This window comes from Oncorhynchus tshawytscha, linkage group LG19, assembly GCF_018296145.1.
Source record: "Oncorhynchus tshawytscha isolate Ot180627B linkage group LG19, Otsh_v2.0, whole genome shotgun sequence".
In the NCBI taxonomy this organism is placed as follows: domain Eukaryota; kingdom Metazoa; phylum Chordata; class Actinopteri; order Salmoniformes; family Salmonidae; genus Oncorhynchus; species Oncorhynchus tshawytscha.
In genome coordinates, this window is record NC_056447.1 from 14623289 (window position 1) to 14630673 (window position 7385).

Consider the following 7385-nt stretch of genomic DNA (forward strand, 5'->3'; position numbering starts at 1 on the left):
CTTCTCCTTTAGCTGACGTTTTTCTGTGAATGAATGCAGAGTTGGTTTGTTGTTGTCTTTTCACCTTCGATGAAAGGGGTTTTGATTCTATTTGCAATATATTGTACTAATTTTATACTCATTTTGTGTATAATGAGTATTGATTTATTTTAATGATATGTAGAGATAAAGGACTATATTGTTCCTTCCTGTAGTTGAACTGTGACTATATCTAAATGAGAAATAAATGCAAGTACAATGCAACCTCATAACAGTCTCTTCTTATTTGTGGTGATTTTATAATAAATAATACAAATAAATAATTGTTTTGATTTATATTGCATTTTACCACCTAGATGCTCAAATGACTACTCTGTGGCATGGGATGCTCGGCCCACCACTTTAAGCTCAACCTCGACAAGACAGAGATGCTTTTCCTCCCGGGGAAGGCCTGCCCGCTCCAAGACCTCTCGATCACGATTGACAACTCCACGGTATCCCCCTCCCAGAGTGCAAAGAATCTTGGCATGGCCCTGGACAACAACCTGTCGTTCTCTGCAAAACATCAAAGCAGGCACTTTCTCTTGCAGGTTCATGCTCAACAACATCCATAGAGAATGACCCTACCTCACACAGGAAGCGGCACAGGTCCTAACCCAGGCACTTGTCATCTCCTTTTCTGGACTACTGCAACTCCTTGTTGGTTGCTCTCACCGCTTGTGCTATCAAACCCCTGCAAATGATATAGAACGTTGCAGCCCGCCTGGTGTTCAACCTTCCTATGTTCTCCTATATTACCCCGTTCCTCTGCACACTCCACTTGCTTCCAGTCGAAGCTCGCATCCACCAGAAGACCATGGTACTTGACTACGGAGCAGCTAGAGGAACTGTCCTTCCCTACCTTCAGGCTATGCTCAAACCCAACATCCCAACCCAAAGACTCTGTTCTAGCCACGTCTGGGCTCTTGGCTCTCCCACTCCTACTTGAGTGCGGCTCCTGCTCAGCCCAATCCAAGCTCTTCTCTGTCCTGACACCCCAATGGTAGAACCAACTTCCCCCTGAAGCTAGGACAGCAGAGTACCTGTCCATCTTCTGAAAACATCTGAAACCCTACCTCTGCAAAGAGTATCTTAAATAATCCCACAGCGCTCCATGCACCTGTAGTTTACTGACTGAACTCTAGCTGATTAAACACAGCATGCATCTCACACAGGATTACATCTTTGTCCTCTTCAACACCATTATCTTACACCACCTTTCCAAAGACAATGGTTCATAACCATATAATGTTTTGGTAAAGGGGAGCATTTTGGTAACACTTCCTTAAAGCCTGCAGGTGTAATGTGCATGCATGACCCCCTTGTAATGTCTAATTATCATTTCATAATGATCCTGACTAATTGCGATTCTTCATTAGTAAAGTTCAAACTTTAAAGTGCTGGAGGGCCATAACTGCAGCCACTAGCAGAGAACAATGATGAGTTTTGTTCTAGTGGCTGGTCTATTACACTCTCAGGCTGTGGTGGAAAAACTCCTTTAAAAGGGGCTTATTGCTGTGGTAAACACGCACGCACACACACAGGGGGTTTACTCCTGTTGGAACTCGACCAGTCCTCTGGCAAGAAGCTCATTCAAACACAGCCAAGATTTCACATCAACGGATCCCACTCTTCCCCTTCAATAAAGTGTCTGTGATTGCATGAATCAAATAGATGACTATATAGATTATATTGTATTGTATTGGATGTTATTGAGGTCGCTTCAGTAGATCTTTATGTCCATCACTGCATGATGAGACTTCCAGAGATTTGGTGGAATGCGAGAGAAAATAAATAAAGAAGAAAGAGAGGATGAAAGAGAGGGGAAATCCTACAGCCCATTGCTTAAAAATTCCTCCATTCAATGATAAGCAACAGGTGAAATGACCTGACAGTAAGGAGGAGTGAGAGAGAAGTAGAGAGGAGAACGAAGGAGAGGAGAGATGGAGGAGAGAAGAAAGGGGGGAAAGGAAAGGAGCACAGAGGAGAAGAGAAGAGAAAGCAAATGACGTGGGGGTTTAGTCCAATGCTCCTTAATTAGTTTTACCCTGGCAGTCCATGTGTTGTGCCAAAGAGTTTGTTGCTTGGTCAAGCGGTGGCTGTATAGAAATAAAGACTGTCTGCATCCCAAATGACACCCTAATTCCAATGTAGTGCACTACTTTTGTCTAGAGCCCTAGAGGTCCAGGTCAAATGTACTGCACTATATAGGGAATAGGGTGCCATTGGGACATAGCCAGCGTGTTGGAGCCAGCAGCCCAATGACGTCGGCACAGAGAGAGACTGGCAGTCCTCTGTTAGGGAAGGAACTCTCCATTGCCGGTAGGGTGTCTGGTAAGCGGAAGGAGGCTGATGTGTAGAACAAATGAGACTTTTTTTAAAGAGAATGGTGTTGCTAAGAGAGGAAAGAGATGAGTCAGATAGGAATCAGGGAGGGGGAGGAGTGAGAGGTATGGGGAGAGCGAGGAAGGGGGAGACAGCGAAAAAGAGAAAGAAAAGGAGAGCGATACAATTGAAAATGGAGAAAGGAAGAGAGATTAAGTAAAGTATAACTGAGGATGATCGAGGAAGTAGACCTAACCTGTAAAAAATGTGACAAACAAATTGAGAAATTGTGGAACTGACATGGAATTCTCAATTGACCCAACAATTTCTACTGTGAGTTGAATTGGAAAAATAATAATAATATTGTGTGTGTATTGAAGTTTGCCTTTGCAATACAAATAGTTGTATTTATCTTGTATTTAAGCAGGGAGCAATGTGAAGTTGATCACCCAAGACCCAGCAATTTTGGAACATGTGGAAACCTGCTCCACCTATTGAAATGCACCTTTTGTTAGGTAAATCATGTGATAAATGTGGTGCTAAGGTACCTGAAGCTTTATATACTTTGTTGGCTTAAATCTGCAAAAAAATTATGTAACCTTTTGGACACTGACCAAATTCACAAAACATGTGAGTTATAGAGCTGTCATTCTCATTGAAAGCAAGTCTAAGAAGCGGTAGATCTGTTATACAGTATGTGTGCCCTATCTAAGCTTGCCTTTCTTGTTTTGTTTTTGCGTCTTTTACTTTCGGTTTTGTACACCAACTTGTAATGGGAATTTTAATGTTTGTGCTTTTCTTATAACTCATTTCTGTGTTCTATTCATGTGCTGTTCTAATAACCAATTTCTGTGTTCATGCAAGTGACTGATTTAACGAATCCTCATTTATTAGTATCTTCAATTTGGCAGTACGCTCAGACCTTCTTTTGAGAATGAACGAAAGATATCTCAGTTTGAAGTTCTCAGCTTAGAGCGAAGAAGCCTCATGAGGTGTTGGTCAGTCACGTGAATGAAACAACACGGTAATGATTAATTAATTATGCTAAATCATGCAAATATTACTTGTCTGTCTATCGCCGTATATAAGTCAACTGCTGGGACTGCCCAAGGAGAGTTCACTTCAGACCGATACTTATGCATTTAAGTTTGACTGTACTCCAGATTAATATAATATTGACTTTGAGTGTCCCGTGTAAGAATTTCCATAACAATTGGCGTCAAAAAGAGGATGATTGATTCTGCCTGCAGAGCTTTCTGTGAGGAAAACCAGTGGCGGATTCATGAAGCGCAAGGGAAATTCCTGCTATAAAAAAAGAGGTCCGCCCAGAACAGACCCTTACTGTGAGCTGCCCAGGAGGAGACACATCATCCACAAAACAATGGAGGAATGGCAACTGATTTCAGTAAGTCAATTTAAATGAATCTGTGTATTGAGTATTCCAGTTCTGTGTGAGCTGAGTATTCCAGATCTGTGTGAGCTGAGTATTCCAGTTCTGTGTGAGCTGAGTATTCTAGTTCTGTGTGAGCTGAGTATTCCAGTTCTGTGTGAGCTGAGTATTCCAGCTATGTGTGAGCTAATTATTCCAGTTTTGTGTGAGCTGAGTATTCCAGTTCTGTGTGAGCTGAGTATTCCAGTTCTGTGTGAGCTGAGTATTCCAGCTATGTGAGCTGAGCTATTCCAGCTGACTGTGTGAGCTGAGTATTCCAGTTCTATGTGAGCAGTACTTGTGAGCTGAGTATTCCAGTTCTGTGTGAGCTGAGTATTGTGAGCTGAGTTCTGTGTGAGCTGAGTATTCCAGTTCTGTGTGAGCTGAGTATTCCAGTTCTGTGTGAGCTGATGTGTGAGCTGACTATTCCAGTACTCCAGTTCTGTGTGAGCTGTATTCCAGTTCTGTGTGAGCTGACTATTCCAGTTCTGAGCTGACTATTCCAGTTCTGTGTGAGCTGAGTTCTGAGTATTCCAGCTTGTGTGAGCTGAGTATTCCAGCTATGTGTGAGCTGAGTATTCCAGTTCTGCGTGAGCTGACTATTCCAGTTCTGTATGAGCTGAGCTTCTATGTGAGCTGACTATTCCAGTTCTGTGTGATTGTGTGAGCTGAGTGTTCCAGTTCTGTGTGAGCTGACTATTCCAGTTCTGTGTGAGCGAAGTATTCCAGTTCTGTGAGCTGAGTATTCCAGCTATGTGTGAGCTGAGTATTCCAGCTATGTGTGAGCTGAGTATTCCAGTTCTGTGTGAGCTGAGTATTGCAGTTCTGTGTGAGCTGACTATTCCAGTTCTGTGTGAGCTGACTATTCCAGTTCTGTGTGAGCTGAGTATTCCAGTTCTGTGTGAGCTGAGTATTGCAGTTCTGTGTGAGCTGAGTATTCCAGCTATGTGTGAGCTGAGTATTCCAGTTCTGTGTGAGCTGAGTTTTCCAGTTCTGTGCGAGCTGATCTGTACCGTTATCTAGGGGTCTGTCCATTACCACCGTTGGATCTACAGGTAGAGGATAACATGTCTCAGAAATCAGATATGAACATTTCTCAGAGGATAGCATGTCTTGTTAGTAACAAGGATAACATGTCTCATTAATAACGAGGATAGCATGTCTCTGAGGTTAACATGACTTTAGATTATATGAGGATAACATGTCTCATCAGTGGAGTTTGATGTACAATGTTATTATGTACGGAGTTAAGAAAGAAGAATATGCTGTTAAATAGAGCTAGTGTAAATATCTAAACCCCTGTATTAATAGAACACCAGTGTAGATGAGGAATTTGTGATGTAACACAAATGCATAATGCGTTACTAGAGATAAAGTAACATAATATTTGTATAATGTGTTCTTATGATGATCTGATAATAATAATAATATACAACCAGCCCACACACACGTAGACGTACTTAAGTGGTGAAAAAGTATTCTGAGGAATGTTCAGAGTGGTCCCTTGAGTGGATAATTTGAGGTTAAAGCATTGTACGAGACTTGACTTACCCCTAACCAACAGAACTAATGAAAGCTTAGAAGATTTCCCCCTACCCTGGTAATGCATTATGAAATAAGCCCATACACTGTTAAATAGAACCAATGAATGTTGAACATGATTTTCTGTTAACTAAACTTAAAAGGCTACAATTTATCGTACTCCCCATGGAGTTTTCATTGATATCCCAAATGATGACATTCTAAACCAATTTGTGAGTAAAATGGGGAGTGGGTACTACTGGGTACTGAGGCAGTGCCAACCCAGTTAATACATATTGATCCCTCCAAAGCATTACGTATGAATCTTTAAATAATAGACCTTTAATAGAACATTGAAGCAGAAAGTGAATATCCAACAGAGATTGGTAATGAAAATATAGATTCCCTTTTTGAAGGTATACTAAGATGAAAATAATGCCTTCCAATATGGAGAAAGTTATCATGTTTGTTTGTTTTGTTTTAAACCTTGCAATAGGGAGTAAAGCAGAACATTGTTTGAGAGTGATCCGTGTATATTAGGAGAAGTGATTGAGAATGTATCTTTTCTACTGGAAAGAATAGAAGGGTTTTAGATTATGGAGACTAGTGAAAGCAACAAACTGAATGGTAATTGGCTTTCAGATAGCAATCTAACAATGCTATATTTTAGTAATTTGAAGGAATAAGATTGGGATTGAGTATTGGGACTGATATTAAATTAGAGGCTGCTCACTCTTCAAGGCCTGGTCCACTGCACTCATGTTTAAGTCATCTGTTGTTTGAGTTAGAGATACCCTCCTGTGGAACAATAGATAGTCACCAGTACACACTGAACTCAAACAAGCCTTGAGAGACACAGTGGGGAAATTTGGGATATTAAGATTACAACAGAGATGTTTACTTTAGAAGGTGCCCAATTCAGCTTTACGGGATACCGTATCGTCTGATATATTTTAAGTATAAATGTGTCAGAAGTATAATTCTGTCTATGCATGGGTTTATTGATACTTCCTGCCCAAGATACAGTAAACTCGACTAATAATTAAGAATTTTTAGGACTGTACTGAAAAACCTAATGTAAACCTGATACATAAAATGTTTGAAATATCTTTAAATAATGTCTGAGGTACAGGAAAACAAACACTCACTTAATAGGGCTGACTGACCTTTGACCTCTGTTCTGACTTCCTGGTGAGACATGATCACCCTCATGAGCAATACAGCAGACAGCAGTTTTTTTATGGGCTATGTAAAAACAATAATTAAGAAGAAGTTTATAATTTATCAATAGTCCTATGTTTGATTCAGACCACGAGAAGAGCACAGATAGAGAGCTGTCTAGTCTATTTACCATTACCTTATGTGATACAATTATTTCCTTATGTAGTTATCAATAAGTGGTGTGGGGGCTGTGCTTTGGCAAAGTGGGTGGGGTTATATCCTGCCTGTTTGGCCCTGTCTGGGGGTATCATCGGATGGGGCCACAGTGTCTCCTGACCCCTCCTGTCTCAGCCTCCAGTATTTATGCTGCAGTAGTTTATGTGTCGGGGGGCTGGGGTCAGTCTGTTATATCTGGAGTATTTCTCCTGTCTTATCCGGTGTCCTGTGTGAATTTAAGTATGCTCTCTCTAATTCTCTTTCTTTCTTTCTTTCTTTCTTTCTTTCTTTCTTTCTTTCTTTCTTTCTTTCTTTCTTTCTTTCTTTCTTTCTTTCTTTCTTTCTTTCTTTCTTTCTTTCTTTCTTTCTTTCTTTCTCTTTCTTTCTCTTTCTCTCTCTCGGAGGACCTGAGCCCTAGGACCTTGCCTCAGGACTACCTGGCATGATGACTCCTTGCTGTCCCCAGTCCACCTGGCCGTGCTGCTGCTCCAGTTTGAACTGTTCTGCGTGCAGCTATGGAACCCTGACCTGTTCACTGGATGTACTACCTGTCCCAGACCTGCTATTTTCAACTCTCTAGAGACAGCAGGAGTGGTAGAGATACTCTCAATGATCGGCTATGAAAAGCCAACTGACATTTACTCCTGAGGTGCTGACCTGTTGCACCCTCGACAACTACTGTGATTATTATTATTTGACCATGCTGGTAATTTAT

General features: G+C 41.1%; 1 long non-coding RNA gene across 1 annotated transcript; it reads left to right on the plus strand.

The window, feature by feature from the left end:
* Positions 1–2444: 2444 nt before the first annotated feature.
* LOC112219094 lies at positions 2445–7136 on the plus strand. Its single transcript, XR_002948684.2, has 4 exons — positions 2445–2676; positions 2771–2858; positions 3594–3748; positions 7075–7136. It is a non-coding gene; the product is annotated as an uncharacterized LOC112219094 (long non-coding RNA).
* The last annotated feature ends 249 nt before the right edge of the window (positions 7137–7385 follow it).